Source organism: Nicotiana sylvestris, chromosome 11 (assembly GCF_000393655.2).
Source record: "Nicotiana sylvestris chromosome 11, ASM39365v2, whole genome shotgun sequence".
Lineage (NCBI taxonomy): Eukaryota > Viridiplantae > Streptophyta > Magnoliopsida > Solanales > Solanaceae > Nicotiana > Nicotiana sylvestris.
This window is the reverse complement of record NC_091067.1, coordinates 2,616,627-2,632,755: the sequence shown is the minus strand read 5'-3', so window position 1 is coordinate 2,632,755 and position 16,129 is coordinate 2,616,627.

Sequence of the window (16,129 nt, the reverse complement as noted above, 5' to 3'; positions counted from 1 at the left end):
CTCGGTACGGGCACTATGAGTTTTTGGTCATGTCATTTGGATTGACTAATGCCCTAGCAGCATTTATAGAGTTGATGAATCGAGTGTTCAGACCTTATTTGGACTTGTTCGTGATAGTCTTCATTGACGATATTCTTATATACTCCCGCAGTCAGGAGGAGCATGAGCAGCACCTCAGAGCGGTTCTTCAGACCCTGAAGGATAGTCAGTTGTATGCTAAGTTCTCGAAGTGCGAGTTTTGGTTGAGTTCGATCGCATTCCTGGGTCATGTCGTATCAGCAGCAAATATTCAGGTAGATCCGAAGAAGATAGAGGCAGTCAAGAACTGGCCTCAACCAGCTTCAGCTACAGAGATTCGGAGCTTCCTAAGGTTAGCAGGTTACTACCGTCGGTTCGTGGAGGGGTTTTCATCCATTGCAGCCCCTATGACCAGATTGACCCAGAAAGGTGCCCAATTCAGATGGTCAGACGAGTGTGAGGCGAGCTTTCAGAGGCTCAAGGCAGCTCTGACCACGGCATCGGTGTTGGTTTTGCCTACAGGTTCAGGGCCCTATACAGTCTATTGTGATGCATCTCTTATTGGACTTGGTGCAGTGTTGATGCAGGATGGCAAGGTCATTGCCTCTGCCTCGAGGCAGTTGAAGGTTCATGAGAAGAACTATCCAGTGCATGATTTGGAGTTGGCAGCCATTGTTCACGCATTGAAGATTTGGAGGCACTATCTGTATGGTGTGGCGTGTGAGGTGTTCACGGATCATAAGAGTCTTCAGTATTTGTTCAAGCAAAAGGAGTTGAATTTGAGGCAGAGGAGGTGGTTGGAATTGTTGAAAGATTATGACATCACTATCTTATATCACCCGGGAAAGGCCAAAGTGGTGGCCGATGCCTTGAGTAGGAAGTCAGCCAGTATGGGTAGTTAGGCTTATATTCCGGTCGGTGAGAGACCGCTTGCTTTGGACGTTCAGGCTTTGGCCAATCAGTTTGTGAAGTTGGACATTTCAAAGCCTAGTCGAGTATTAGCTTGCACAGTCGCTCATTCTTCGTTATTGGAGCGTATCCGTGATCGGCAAATCGATGATCCCCATTTGTGTGTCTTGAGAGACACGGTGCAGCGTGGAGGTGCCAAGAAAGTAACCTTAGATAATGATGGCGTATTGAGATTGCAGGGTCGAGTTTGTGTGCCTAATGTTGATGGGATTCGAGAGTTGATCTTAGCGGAGGCCCACAGTTCTCGGTATTCTATTCACCCGGGTGCCACGAAGATGTATCAGGATCTGAGGCGGCACTATTGGTGGTATAAGATGAAGAAAGACATCGTTGCACATGTGGCTCGGTGTTTGAATTGTCAGTAGGTTAAGTACGAGCATCAAAGACCTGGTGGTCTATTTCAGAGGATTGCACTTCCCGAGTGGAAGTGGGAGAGGATTACGATGGATTTCGTTACTGGACTTCCGATGACTCGGAAGAAGTTTGATACAGTTTGGGTCATTGTTGATAGGCTAACCAAGTTAGTGCATTTTGTTCCTGTTGCAGCCACCTATTCGTCCGAAAGGTTAGCCGAGATTTATATCAGGGAGATTGTTCGCCTTCATGGGGTGCCTCTATCTATCATCTCGGATCGGGGTATGCAGTTCACCTCGCATTTCTGGAGAGCGGTTCAGCGAAAGTTGGGCACCCACGTTGAGTTGAGTACAGCATTTCATCCCCAGACGGACGGTCAGTCCTAGAGAACTATTCAGATTCTTGAAGATATGCTCCGAGCCTGTGTTATTGATTTTGGAGGCTCGTGGGACCAGTTTTTGCCTTTAGCAGAGTTTGTCTACAACAACAGCTACCAGTCCAGCATCCTGATGGCTCAGTATGAGGCGTTGTATGGTAGGCGATGTCGGTCTCCAGTTGGATGGTTTGAGCCAGGAGAAGCTCGATTATTGGGTACTGATTTGGTACAGGAGGCCTTGGACAAGATCAGGATTATTCAGGATAGACTTCGTACAGCTCAGTCCAGACAAAAGAGTTATGCAGACCGCAAGGTCAGAGATGTTGCTTTCACAGTTGGGGAGCGGGTATTGCTCCGTGTATCTCCTATGAAAGGCGTGATGAGATTTGGGAAGAAGGGCAAGCTCAGCCCTAGGTTCATCGGTCCATTTGAGATTCTTGATCGTGTGGGAGAGGTGGCTTATAGACTTGTCTTGCCACCTAGCTTGTCAGTTGTGCATCCCGTGTTTCATGTATCTATGCTCCGGAAGTATCGCGGAGATCCATCGCACGTGTTAGATTTCAGCACTGTCCAATTGGACAAGGATATGTCATATGAGGAGGAGTCGGTGGCTATTCTAGACCGGCAGGTTCGACAGTTGAGGTCGAAGAGTTTTTCTTTGGTGCGTGTTCAGTGGAGAGGTCAGCCTCCTGAGGCATCGACCTGGGAGTCCGAGTCCGATATGCGGGGCCGTTATCCTCATTTATTTCCCGACTCAGGTACTTCTTTCTTTTGTCCGTTCGAGGACGAACGGTTGTTTTAGAGGTGGAAAATGTGATGACCGTTCTTCCTTGTTCCGCGCTTCCGAGGCCTTAAAAACCTCGCTTTTAGTTTCCTCAATTTGCGTGCGCATTTCGGGCGCGTAGCCAAAAAGTTTTTATGTTAGAATAGGTGAATTTTGTGAAACATTTGATGAATTTTGATATTAATATGCATAATATTGACTTCGGCCAACATTTTGGGTAAATGGACCCGGACTTGTGATTCGACGATCCCGGAGGGTCCGTAGAAAAATATGGGACTTGGGCGTGTGCCCAGAAGTAAATTCCGAGGTCCCAAGCCCGAGAAATGAATTTTTGTATGAAATTATTTTCTGAAATTAATTAAGGAAATGAAGAAGAAAATTGATCAAAAAAATTATGGTATCGGGCTCGTATTTTGGTTCCGACGCCCGGTACGAGTCTTAAATATGTTTTAAGCACTATCTGTAAAGTTTGGCTAAAAACGGACGTCATATGACGTGTTTCGGACTTAAAATGGGAATTTGAGTTTTATTAAAGTTGAAAGAAAATCATGTGTGTTGAGGTTTGATTCTATGGTATATGATGTTATTTTGGCAATTTGATCGCACAAATGAGACCGTAAGATGTTTTAAGATCATATGTATGTTCGGTTTGGAGCCTTGAGGGCTCGGGTGAGTTTTGAGTGGGGCCCGGGAGATCTTAGACTTAAAAAAAATGCAGGTTCAGGTGTTGCAGGCCCAGCGCGGCCGCGGCCGTTTTCGCGCGGTCCGCGCTGGAAGCCACGAGGCCGCGGTGCGTTTCTATGCGATCCACGTGGTGGGGGTTCAGAGGGTCGGTAGCCAGGTCGACCAGCGCGGCCGCGCACCAAATCAGTGCGGTCCGCGCTGGGTGGGTTCAGAGAGCCCACTTCTTCCCTCCCTCGGCGCGACCGCGGTACATTTCCGCGCGGTCCCCACTGGCAGCCACGCGACCGTGGTGAATTTCTGTGCGGTCCGCGCCAGCCCCCAGCAAAAATATATATATTCGGGATTTTTAGTCATTTTTCCACTTTTAAAAAACCCAAAACCTAAGAGGCGATTTTCCAAACAACTTTTCTTCTCCAAAACGATTGGTAAGTGATTTCTAACTTAATTTCTTTATTCCTTGACATCTTTTAACATGATTTTAAATTCAAATCAAAGATTTGAATGGGGGAAATTGGGTGTTTTGGGTAGAACCTAGGTTTTCTACAAATTGAGAAGTTGGACCTCAATTTGAGGTCCGATTTCAAAACAAATCATGTATTTGGATTCGTGGGAGAATAGGTAACCGGGTTTTGGTCCGAACCTCGAGTTTCGACCACGTGGGTCCGGGGGTGTTTTTGACCATTTTGGGAAAAACCTTGTAAAATTTATTTTCATGCATGGGGAGTGATTCATTTAGTAATTATTAATGTGATTAAGTAACTTATGACTAGATTCGAGCGGATTGGTGGTGGAATCAAGAGGTAAAGCTATACTAGAAGCGTGAGTTGAGTTTGGAGCATTTGAGGTAAGTGTTTGTTCTAACTTTGGCTTGAGGGAATAGGATTAGGATGTTATTTGTTACTTGCTAATGTGGAGTACGGTGTATAGGCATGGTGACGGTTATCTATGCACCGGAGTCTAGCATGACCGTGAGTCTTAATTGCTTTTAATTCGAATAATGTGACACAATCTCCTTGGTTATTTTATAAGTTTCATATAATGTGAACGGTTGAGGTAAAATTGTGATTGGTGTACTTTTGGAGCGTTAGCTCGAACATGAATGTGTTAGTTAAGGAAGAAGGGATTTAAAAAGAGAATGTGTTGTGATTACTCCCTTGCCGGGATGTGTAGACCGATATATATATACTCTCCCTTGTCGGGATATTTTGGGCTATTAGTTGTACCCTTGCCGGGTTAGAGTGACATGTTGTTGATTTCCCCTAATGGGACTCTCCTTACAAAATCAGATGTTTCGAATGATATTATGGGATCGTGTGGCACGCCGTCCACTTATATTTGATATTATGGGATCGTGTGGCACGCCTTCCACTATATATATATATATATATATATATATATATATACATATATATCATGGGAACCGGAGTTTCTTTTTTTTATTTCCGATATTTCATTTTTATTTACTCCCCGATAGCATGTCCCCTCCTAGCTTTACTTTGTATTATCTTGTTATTATTTTCTTGCACTTGTATATATATATATTTGTACTGGTTAATTGTGGTAGGTCATGTCTAGCCTCGTCACTACTTCGCTGGGGTTAGGCCAGGCACTTACCAATACATGGGGTCGGTTGTGCTGATGCTACACTCTGTGTATTTTTGTGCACAGATCAGGGAGCAGCTTACGAGCCACAGCAGTAGGACTTCTAGGAGCTATCTTCAGTCCAGGAACTCTCGAGGTAGCCTAGCTGGCATTCGCAGGTCGAAGTCCCTTTCCATGTTTTTCGTTTGTTCATCTTGCATCAGGCAAACATGATGTATTTCCTTTCAGACATTGTTTGTAGTATTCCGTAGTAGTTCGTGAGCTAGTGACACCCGACCTTAGGTAGTGATGTTTATTAACTCCCGCACTTTTGGTTTTCAGTTGTTTTAGATTTAAAGTCTTCCGCTTAAATTTTGTCTCGTTTATTATATTGGTTGAAAGAAAGCAAGAAAGGTGTTTTAAATATTTGGCTTGCCTAGCTCCGATAGTAGGTGCCATCACGACACCCGATGGTGGGAAATCTGGGTCGTGACAAATTGCCACCACCGAAGAACAAGAAAGAGGTTATGAGTTTCTTGGGAAGACTTAACTACATCAGCCGGTTCATAGCTCAATCCACTATCATTTGTGAGCCAATCTTTAAGATGTTGAAGAAGGACGCCGTTACCAAATGGACTGATGATTGTCAGAAAGCCTTTAAAATAATCAAGGAATACCTATCAACGCCGCCATTTTTGGTCCCGCCCGAGCCGGGTATACCTCTATTACTCTACCTTGTAGTATTGGATGGAGCTTTCAGTTGTGTTCTGGGGCAGCATGATGAAACGAGAAGAAAGGAGCAGGCCATCTATTATCTCAGCAAGAAGTTCACCCCGTACGAGGCCCGGTATTCTCTATTGGAAAGCACCTGTTGTGCTCTGACTTGGGTAGCTCAGAAGTTGAGGCACTATTTCTGTGCCTATACTACTTATCTCATATCAAGAATGGATCCTTTGGAGTACATCTTTCAGAAGCCCATGCCCACTGGCAAGCTAGCCAAGTGGCAAATCCTGCTGAGTGAATTTGACATTGTTTACGTAACTCAGAAGGCAATCAAAGGACAAGCATTGGCAGATCATCTTGCTGAAAATCTCGTGGATGGAGAATACGAGCCTCTAAAGACGTATTTTCCTGATGAAAAGGTATCTTTCATAGGGGAAGATATTGCAGAATCTTATAATGGTTGGAGAATGTTTTTCGATGGAGCAGCAAACTTCAAAGGAGTTGGCATAGGAGCGGTCCTAATATCAGAAACCGGCCAGCATTATCCGGTGTCTGCCAAGCTCAGGTTCCTGTGCACCAACAACATGGCCGAGTACGAAGCCTGCATCTTAGGGCTTAAGCTGGCCATCGACATGAACATTCAGGAATTTATAGTGATCGTAGATTCAGACCTGCTTATACATCAGGTCCGAGAAGAATGGGCATCCAAGAACTCCAAGATACTCCCTTATCTCCATCATGTACAGGAGTTGAGGAAGAGGTTCACAAAGATAGAGTTCCAACATGTTCCCAGAGTTCAGAATGAGTTTGTCGATGCATTGGCTACCCTATCACCATGATACAGCACCCAAACAAGAATTTCATTGATCCTATTCCGGTAAAGATCTATGATCAGCCAGCTTACTGTGCTCATGTAGAAGAAGAAGCAAATGGAAAACCTTGGTTTCATGATATCAAGGAATATTTGACGAAGCGAGAATATCCAGAACTCGCAAATCCTACTCAGAAGCGCACACTTCAGAGATTATCTAACAACTTCTTTCATAGCGGAGGAATCTTGTATAGGAGGACTCGTGATTTAGGATTACTAAGGTGTGTCGACGCAAAAGAAGCATCCAGGCTATTGGAGGAAATTCATGCAGGGACCTGCGGTCCACATATGAACAACTTTGTCTTAGCCAAGAAAATACTCCGAGTTGGTTATTTTTGGATGACTATGGAAATGGACTACATCCAGTATGTCCAAAAATGCCATCGCTGTCAGATACATGCAGACATGATAAAGGTGCCTCCAAACGAGCTTACTGCAACAAGTTCGCCATGGCCGTTCGCCGCTTGGGGAATAGATGTTATCGGACCTATCGAGCCTGCCGCATCAAACGAGCAAAGGTTCATTCTAATGGCAATTGATTATTTCACCAAATGGGTTGAAGCAGCATCGTACAAAGTAGTGACTAAGAAAGTGGTAGCAGATTTTGTCCGCGACCGTATTGTTTGTTGGTTCGGAATTCCGGAGTCAATCATCACTGATAATGGTTCCAATATCAACAGCGACCTGATGAAAGCCATGTGTGAAGCCTTCAAGATCAAACACAAGAATTCTACAGCTTACAGACCTCAGATGAATGGAGCTGTAGAAGCCGCCAATAAAAATATCAAGAAGATACTAAGGAAGATGATAGAGAAGCATAAGCAGTGGCATGAGAAGTTATCATTTGCTTTATTGGGATACCGCACCACAGTTCGCACATCAATTAGGGCAACTCCCTATATGTTGGTTTATGGTACAGAAGTAGTCATTCCCGCCGAGGTAGAAATTCCCTTTTTGAGAATCATACAGAAAGTAGAACTGGACGATGCAAAATGGGTAAGGAGTCGCTACGAGCAGTTAGCTCTTATAGATGGGAAAAGAATGAATGCAGTTTGTCATGGTCAACTTTATTAGAACAGAATGTCCAGAGCCTTCAGCAAAAGAGTCAAGCCGAGACAGTTTACACCGGGGCAGCTGGTGTTAAAGAAGATTTTCCCGCATCAAGATGAAGCCAAAGGGAAGTTCTCTCCCAACTGGCAGGGTCCATACATGGTTCACCGGGTCCTAACTGGAGGAGCCCTCATACTTGCAGAAATGGACGGTGAAGTTTGGCCGAAGCCGATCAATTCAGATGCAGTGAAGCGATACTATGTGTAACTCTTACGATTTCCTATATGATGTAATTTGAACTATGCCTGACCTGATTCTTGTTTAAGAGGAGATATGTAGGCAGCCCTATGGGTTCGGTCACAATTCAATAAAATTTTCATCTCCACCCGCTATTAGAAACTGGGGCAGAATTTTGAGAAGGACCCTCAAAATTTCGAAGTTGATTTCAGCCATTTATTGCACGCGGCTGTCAGAAGCACCAGTCTAGTAAACTGGGGCAGAATTTTAAGGAGGACCCTCAAAATTCCAGAACAAGAGAGGTTGCAATGTCTTGAACCGCAACATTCGTCGGTTCATCTAAAGAAAACTATTTTAAATTATGTATTTATGTTACATTTTTTCTAAATAATGCATGTATGGTATCAAAATTGCTTTGTTTAGCAACTCTACCCCAATGATACACAACGCCAAGCAGGACAAGCGAAGCTCATAGGGAGACGAACTAACCTTCCCCACTTTACAAAACTCACGATTTTTCTTTGGATGCAGGCACTCAAGTCGTAAAATCATCAAATATATCTATACACTCATACTTCCCGAGAATACAACTCTCGGAATCATCACCTATTTATAGTTGTTATCCGTACACGACATCCATAGCAGCCACAATATAGCAATCAACTATCAGCTATCATCTATCAGCTAAGAGATTTCATTACTATTCACCTTTTATTTTTTGCATTGCATAAGGCTACCTTTCTGCCTTCCGAGGTTAAGCTCTACCTCCATCTGCATTTCTCTGCATTGCATAAGGCTACCTTTCTGCCTTCCGAGGTTAAGCTCTACCTCCATCTGCATTTCTCTGCATTGCATAAGGCTATCTTTCTGCCTTCCGAGGTTAAGCTATACCTCCATCTGCATCTTATACATTGCATAAGGCTACCTTTCTGCCTTCCGAGACTAAGCTTTGTCTCCATCTACATTTTCTGCACTTCATAAGGCTACCTTTCTGCCTTCCGAGGTTAAGCTCTACCTCTATCTGCATCTCCTGCATTGCATAAGGCTACCTTTCTACCTCCGAGGTTAAGCGCTACCTCCATCTGCATGGCTGAAATACTGCCAGCTTATTTCTCTTGCATGGCTGAAATATCACCACTCTATTTCTCTTGCATGACTGAAATACAGCCATCTTATTTCTCTTGCATGGTTGAAATACCACCACCCTTTATTTACGTCTTGATCGGCTGAAAGATCACCACTTTCTGCATTTTCATGGGCTGAAAGATCGCCAAATTATCCAAAGGCGTCATTGTTCGGAGGCACCATTTTCATAGCCCGAGAACGCCATGTCATGGCTTGAGGACCCCATTTTATCTTTTGCATATCATTATTCAAAGGCATCATGGTTCGGAGGCATCATCCTCATAGCCCAAGAACATCATTTCATAGCCTGCGAATCCTTTATCATACGCTTCATGGCCCAGGACATCATGGTCCGAGGACGTTATCCTAACCGTCCAAAGACAGCATTCACGGTCCAACGGGAACTTGCATCACGTTTAAATTTATGCACAATATATATATGCTAGTATTGTTCATTCGCAGGTACACCGGATAGCAACAGCCGTCTCAGCAGGAGCGATCCCACTCCAGTTCCCGCAACCTATCAGACTCTGACCATCCTTTCTCAACCTGAACATCGCGTCCGCTTTTCAATAATCTCCATCGGCATACTCCGCTGATGGATCCTGAACTATATATGGACTGATTCCTGTAATACCAGAGATACGTAGGCAGCTCAGAAACTAGAGCTCGGTCAAAACTCTTCAAAATCGTTTCATTCGGTCAAAATAGGCCATCATATCCTTACCCGACAACTCTTTCATCCTTCCAGGGTAAAGAGAGACTATTGTTGATACCCAATTTTTCCCTATGTATTTTTATATACATAATACTTTCAAAATAGCATGTACATACATATATAAGCATGCCCAAGAGTTTTGGTATTTTGTTTCCTAATTTTTAAGATTTTAAAATCAATTTATTGTCTATTTTTAGCAGTACAAAATCCAATAATTATTCCCAAGTTTATCATTATGGTGAATAACTTATTTTATTCTTATATTTACACCAAAATATAATTAATGTGATTTTTGTATATTTTGTACAAATCTATTTGGTATTTTTAAGCCAAATTTCATGTAATTGCAATTATAGCCTATTTCACGATTAGTAGCATTTTATAATTATAAAATTATTTCTAGTATTTTTAAATTAATATTTATAGTATTTGTTGGCTCAGTATTTTTAATTTTCTTTTAAAATTATTATTACTATTTTTATAAAATAAAAAGGTAAAATAGGCTATTTAACACTTAGCTCATTTCTATTTCAATTACAGCCCTTTCACCTTTCAATTTTGGCCCTCAATTTAACCCAATTCCACCCCCAAATTAAACCAGCCCAATCCCCAAATTACCCGACCCCTGACCCGATTAAAAAAACCACCCGACTCCCCTTTGATCCAGGCCGTTAATCATTTTGATCAACTGCCGAAATTCACCCTTTCCTTTTTAATTCCCAAACTCCCTTGACCTAATTCATTTCACTTGAAACGTCGCCTTTGAACCCCTTCATCTCTCAAATCCTCTCGAGCCTCTCTGAAACCCTAATTGTCTCCCACCTTATCTCACCATGTTTCCACCGGAATCCATGGCGTCTCCGGCCATGGATGGTCTGTACTCATCCTTTCTCACCATCAGACCTAAACTATTAAAGGTTTTGAAGCCCGACTTCAATGGCTCTCTTCAGATCCTTCTCAGATCTGTAGATCTATGGCTTCTCCGGCCATTACCCCGGCATGTTCAAGCAATATGAGTCTTTTCGACTTAGGATCTGACTTTCCTTAAGACCTTTCTCATTTCTAGGGTTTTCTCTGAAACCCTAAGCTATTCGAGATACTTTACTTGCTTATTTTCTTAGATCTGGAAAATGTCTGTGTTCTATTGAACTTTTTAAAGGTTTTCCCCAAATTCTCTTTTCAAAATCGTTTAATTTCGATTTAGGGTTTCTGAAAGGTTTTTCAAAAGCATCCTTTTGATTCTTTTTGTTCTTTCTTTATGTGTGTTTGTCTGTGTTATGCTCGCATGACTTCTTTTACTATGCATGTACTATTCTTCTACTTCCTTTTTCTACTATACACGTTACTCTTGTACTCACATGTTAATCCGTGTTATGTTTTCCTTACTCTTCTACTATATGTGTTTACTGTGAGTTCTTTGATGTTGTTGGCTTTACTGGACTATGTTTGTGTTTCTTACTAAGCATGATTCATATGTTTTTGCCTAAGTTTGTATCACTTTTTCTTCTGAACTTGTTTAAGTTCTGAGTTTTTCTCAAAACGTGTTCTCCATGCTCTTAACTGTGTATTGTGTCTGTTTGTTTCTCATAAGTCTTTGGAAATGACTTCTGAGCCTCTATCAAGTGGCTTTCCTTCTCATCTCTATTGTCTGATTCATCTTGAAACCCCCAGTATTTAGGGTTTCCTTTGGCAATTTTGATTTTTGTGTTTAAATTAGGGTTCCACTTTGGGACCCTAGACTCTCAGACTCATTGTGAGTCTACAAATGGGACTTGCAACCTTTCTTGCTTATGATTCTGAACCTCTCTTTGATTAAACTCTCTTCTAAATAAACTTCTTGATTCACATGTTTGTGTGCTTTTATATATGAGAACTCTTCTTTCAAAAGGTCTTTACCAACTAATTGATTGATTTCGAATTCCTTTTAATAAGTCCTGACTGATTGTTACTGATTTCTTTTAATTGAACCCTCTTTACCTATTCCTGACTTGGTTCATTCGAACTAAGCCTATAATGTTGATTTTACTGGCTGTCTGATTGATTCCCTTTCCTTTTTCTTTACAAACCAAGTACCAATGGACTTTTGCCTTAAATAAACTCTATGTATTTACCCTTTTTATGCTACTGTGAAAAGATTTTAATCAAATTTCTTTCCTCAATTGTATTCTACCCGTTTGAAATTAACTCCCTTAACTGAAGGGAGATCATATGAGACTGATTTCAAAGTTATTTCCTTACCTTTCTTACTCGTTTTTTGCACTATAAAAGGGACTACCCTTCTGCACTTTTGACACCACTTCGAGTTCAATACACGACACCTTCACACTACCAATCTTTAAACTTTCAATTCAATACTTACAATACTGCTTTGAATTCAATACTTTTTTCAATACTCTGCTTTGCTTGAGATCTTTTGGAATTGCTTTGCTTACAACTTGGCTCTTTCAAATCTACTGTTTTTACTTGTTTTCCCTGAAACTGGTATGTTCTGGTTTAATTTTCTGCCTTACCCCTATTTGTTTACTTCATAGCTTCAGCATTCCTATCTACTTTACTATTGTTGTTCAGTGATTAAACTATGTATGTCCTTTCTTTGCATTTGTTTCTATTGTGAATCCCTACCCCTATTCCCTTCTATGTGTTTGAGTTAAGTTCTTGGCCCGGCAATATCCAAATTACTGCCCAGGTCATAACCTGATCCACAATGGATCCTAACTCCTAAGATTTGGCTAACAGGCTGGTCAGGGATGTGCCAGCATTCCCAATTGTTGGGCATGACCACCAACCTGTCATGGCTTTCCCTAATCCCCCCCCCTCCTATGTACTTACACTTACTCTTAGACTCTTAAGTTCTGTACCCCTCTTATGAGCCTTGCTTTGGGACCTTGAGTTCCCTCTGAACTTGGACATCTGAGTGTTGGCTCTTCCACACTGTACTATGATCTTAATTCTATAATGTGTTTGGGGTGTAAGCACTGCCCGGAGCCCCTTTGAGACTCTTAGGAACTTTGACACATCCCAAATATGGGAAAAGCTTTTGGAAATCTGATCCTGGAAGTTGGTTTATCTCATATTGTTGGACTTTGAGTCTTAATTAGGTTGTTTGGTTGTAGCTGGAACTTCTGATGTAATTTTTACCTTTTTTCTGAGTCATTCGGGTCTGTAATAATTTGTCATAACTATTGGGGATGGCTAGTGGAAAGGGATGGGATGAATGTATGCAAAGGGGTAGATAACTTGCCTATAGGATTTTCTGATTCCTGCATTCACATAAACAACATGCCTATAGGTTACTTAAAAATTTCTGCTTCTTAGAAATTATGCCTATAAGTTCTGCATTTGTGCATATAGAAATCTTGTATCTAGGTTTCTGCATTTATGCATATAGAAATCCTGTATCTAGGTTTCTGCATTTCTGCATATAGAAATCATGTCCCTAAGTTTCTGCATTTTTGCATATAGAAATCATGATCATAGGGTTTCTGCATTTCTGCATAGACATGTCATTAGGCAAACAATCATAGGTTTAATAATAATCAACTTTATTCTAGATATCATGCCTATAGGACTCTTGCATTTTTGCAATCATTTAAAAACCAATAACGCTTAAAAATCATGCTTATAGGAGATCAATTGAATCAGTTTCGCTATTCCATCTCTGAGTTTAAAATCAGTAGTAATATCGTTTACAATCTGCAGAACTCTTGTTTATAATATTAGTAATCCTTTCTTTAAAATCAGTGTTGTTAGATATCATGCCTATAGGTCTCACCTAGGCAAACCATTAGGTGATCAATTAACTGTGTCAGTTTTGATTAACTACAATCAGACAAGACTAATTCGAACTCCTCATCTGACAAATATGTGATAAATCAGCATGTCCTAACGCTTTAATTCAAACTATAACCAGTATTTGAAGTCATGCTATATATTTGCTCCTCTGGGTGAGGAGGCTTGTTTAAGCCTTAACTGCTATTTGTTTTTCCTCTAATTGCTTATGTGTTTTGTTTGTCGCCTAGACATTTTATCCTTTTAAAACTCTGAAAAGCCCCAACTCCCTCCCCTTTAGGATTAGTAGTCTCAAATGCCTCCGGGACTGATAGGATTGGGACGGATAATAGTATGCAATAAGAAACGATACTATTTCATGCGTTAATACCTTAACAGGGTGGGAAGGGTAGATATGGATATGATGACCGGTGCGCTAATACCACGTGTAGCCCCTCTTTTGAGGAGTGATTATCGGGTATTGCATTGATGTGATCCATATTATTTGTAAACCTAGGACCCCCTTTCCTTTATTTGTTTATTTTATTCTCAAACTATTTCTTTAAAATTTCTGCTTTCTTTACTTTCGTCAAACTCTCAACTTGCTCGCAATATTATATGAAACCCCCTCTCTACTTGAGACTTCTATTTGCTTACTTGTTATTCAAAGTCACAATTGTAACATGGCCGGGAACCACACTAGTGGATCTTGGGGGTGCCTAACACCTTCCACTCGAGATTATTTCTAGCCCTTACCCGAACTCTGATTTTCCAACTCGAACTCTTCTTTAGTGACCTAATGCACTTTAATCATTAGGTGGACACTCTTCAACCCAAAAAATCCAATTCCCAAGAGGGAACGAGTTGACCTCCCAAATGTCATGAACCCGATTTCGCCTTAGAAAAAGGGGGCGCGACACCCTCATGACAATATTTACAATCATTACTTACCTTAAACCGGACAAAAATCCTACTCCGAGGTATCCTTGCCTCTCGACTCGTCCTCAACTCGCCTCGAACCTATTCAAAATCAGATTCATAACATCAATATATGCTACGGGAACGAACCCCATGCAAAAATAATCAAATTACATCAAGAATCCCGAAATTGGCCAAACCCAACCCCCGGGACCACTTCTCGGAATCCGATAAAAATCATATCAATAGAATCCTTATCCTCTCACGAGTTCATACAAACCAAGAACATCAAAATTGGACCTCAAATGCAACCAAGTAAATTCCTATGCCCTATTGGAACACCAACACCTTTGGAAGTAACCCCACTTTAATGCAACCAAGTAAATTCCTGCTCTATGCACCGTACACACAATAACTCATAATGCATATACTCTACTACTGTCATAATACCATAGTGAGATTAAACTCAATCCTTCATAAGCTCGTGCAACACAGACCATCTAGTACTTCAAATCTTCTGCAATTCTCGCATTCACCCTCGTAATAGCCAAGCCCACTCTCATACACGATCCAAACTCAAACCGCATTACACATATTTTACTGGTAAAAGAGGACTTACAACAAATAACATAGGGACCACACAAACTTCAAAACACTCCGCATGAGATAATCCACCTGCTTCGCCTCAAACTAACATATCTTTATACCCTTCCACCTTCATAAACATCACGCAATCACTGAATCTTCCTGAGTCTGAACTCATATCAAAACATGAAATCTACTTCAGTTCCCAACTAGACAACATGAAAAGATCCTTCAACACACCCACAAATCGGGGCTATACATCAAATCACGATGGAAATCAAGCACCGGATAGTCCTTGCTACCCCCAAATAAACCATTCTCGTCTCACTCAAATCATATGAACACATCTCGCAGTTACATCATACTCATCACGTAGCTATCCAGTCATCACTTACCCTAATAGGGACACTTTCGAACATATAAATCCAAAAGCACATGCTCACACGATCAACACCTCAGTGCTTAAGCAAGAAGCAGATCCCGGCCTCAAGTCCTCCACACTGGCCCAACATCAACACACAGAAATCACATCTCACCCCTCGATTAAAGAATCACAAGCCGTCGATGCACAATTGATACCGAGTGCTCATGCGCGCATACGAACGCATGGAAGGAATTTCAAGGGTTACATTTCAAGCTAAATCAATGTTGCATGATAAGAATTCAAGAATGTGAAGGTTTTCCTAAAGATTATGCAGCCTCCCGAGGATAAGTACAGACGTCTCCGTACCGATTCGTGAGGCTCTACTAAACCTGCTCATGACTCGTGAGACCTATGTAACCTAGGCTCTGATACCAACTTGTCATGACCCCAAACCACCCGAGTCGTGATGGCATCTATCACAGTACTAGGCAAGTCAATCCAACATTTACAGCATCGAGTTTTTTTTATAATTCATTTTTCTAAAACAGATTTAAGTCTCAGATTTTCCATGTGTAATATATATATATATATATATATATATCAACAGAAATATGCGGAAAACCAGTACGAAAGTAGACTAGCACAACCCAAATTTTGTGTCACTAGTCATGAGCCACTAAGTACAACTCAACATTGTATGCTTAACACAAATTAAGTCTGAAATATAAAGTACTAGGATAGGAAGGAGAAGGGTAGGGTTGCGAATGTTGTGCATCTACCTTGCTAACTCCGAAAATACACATAAGCTGCTGAAAGCTTAGAAATACCTGAATCTTTACACAAGGTGCGGGGAGTAATGTGAGTACGCCAACTCAGTAAGTAATAAAAGTAAATAAAGACTGAGCAGTGGGAAACAATAAATCCATATCAAGATAAACTCAGTAAGCACAACAAGCTTTCAAATCAGAATATGAGTCACTCATCTCATATAAAATCCAGGTGTT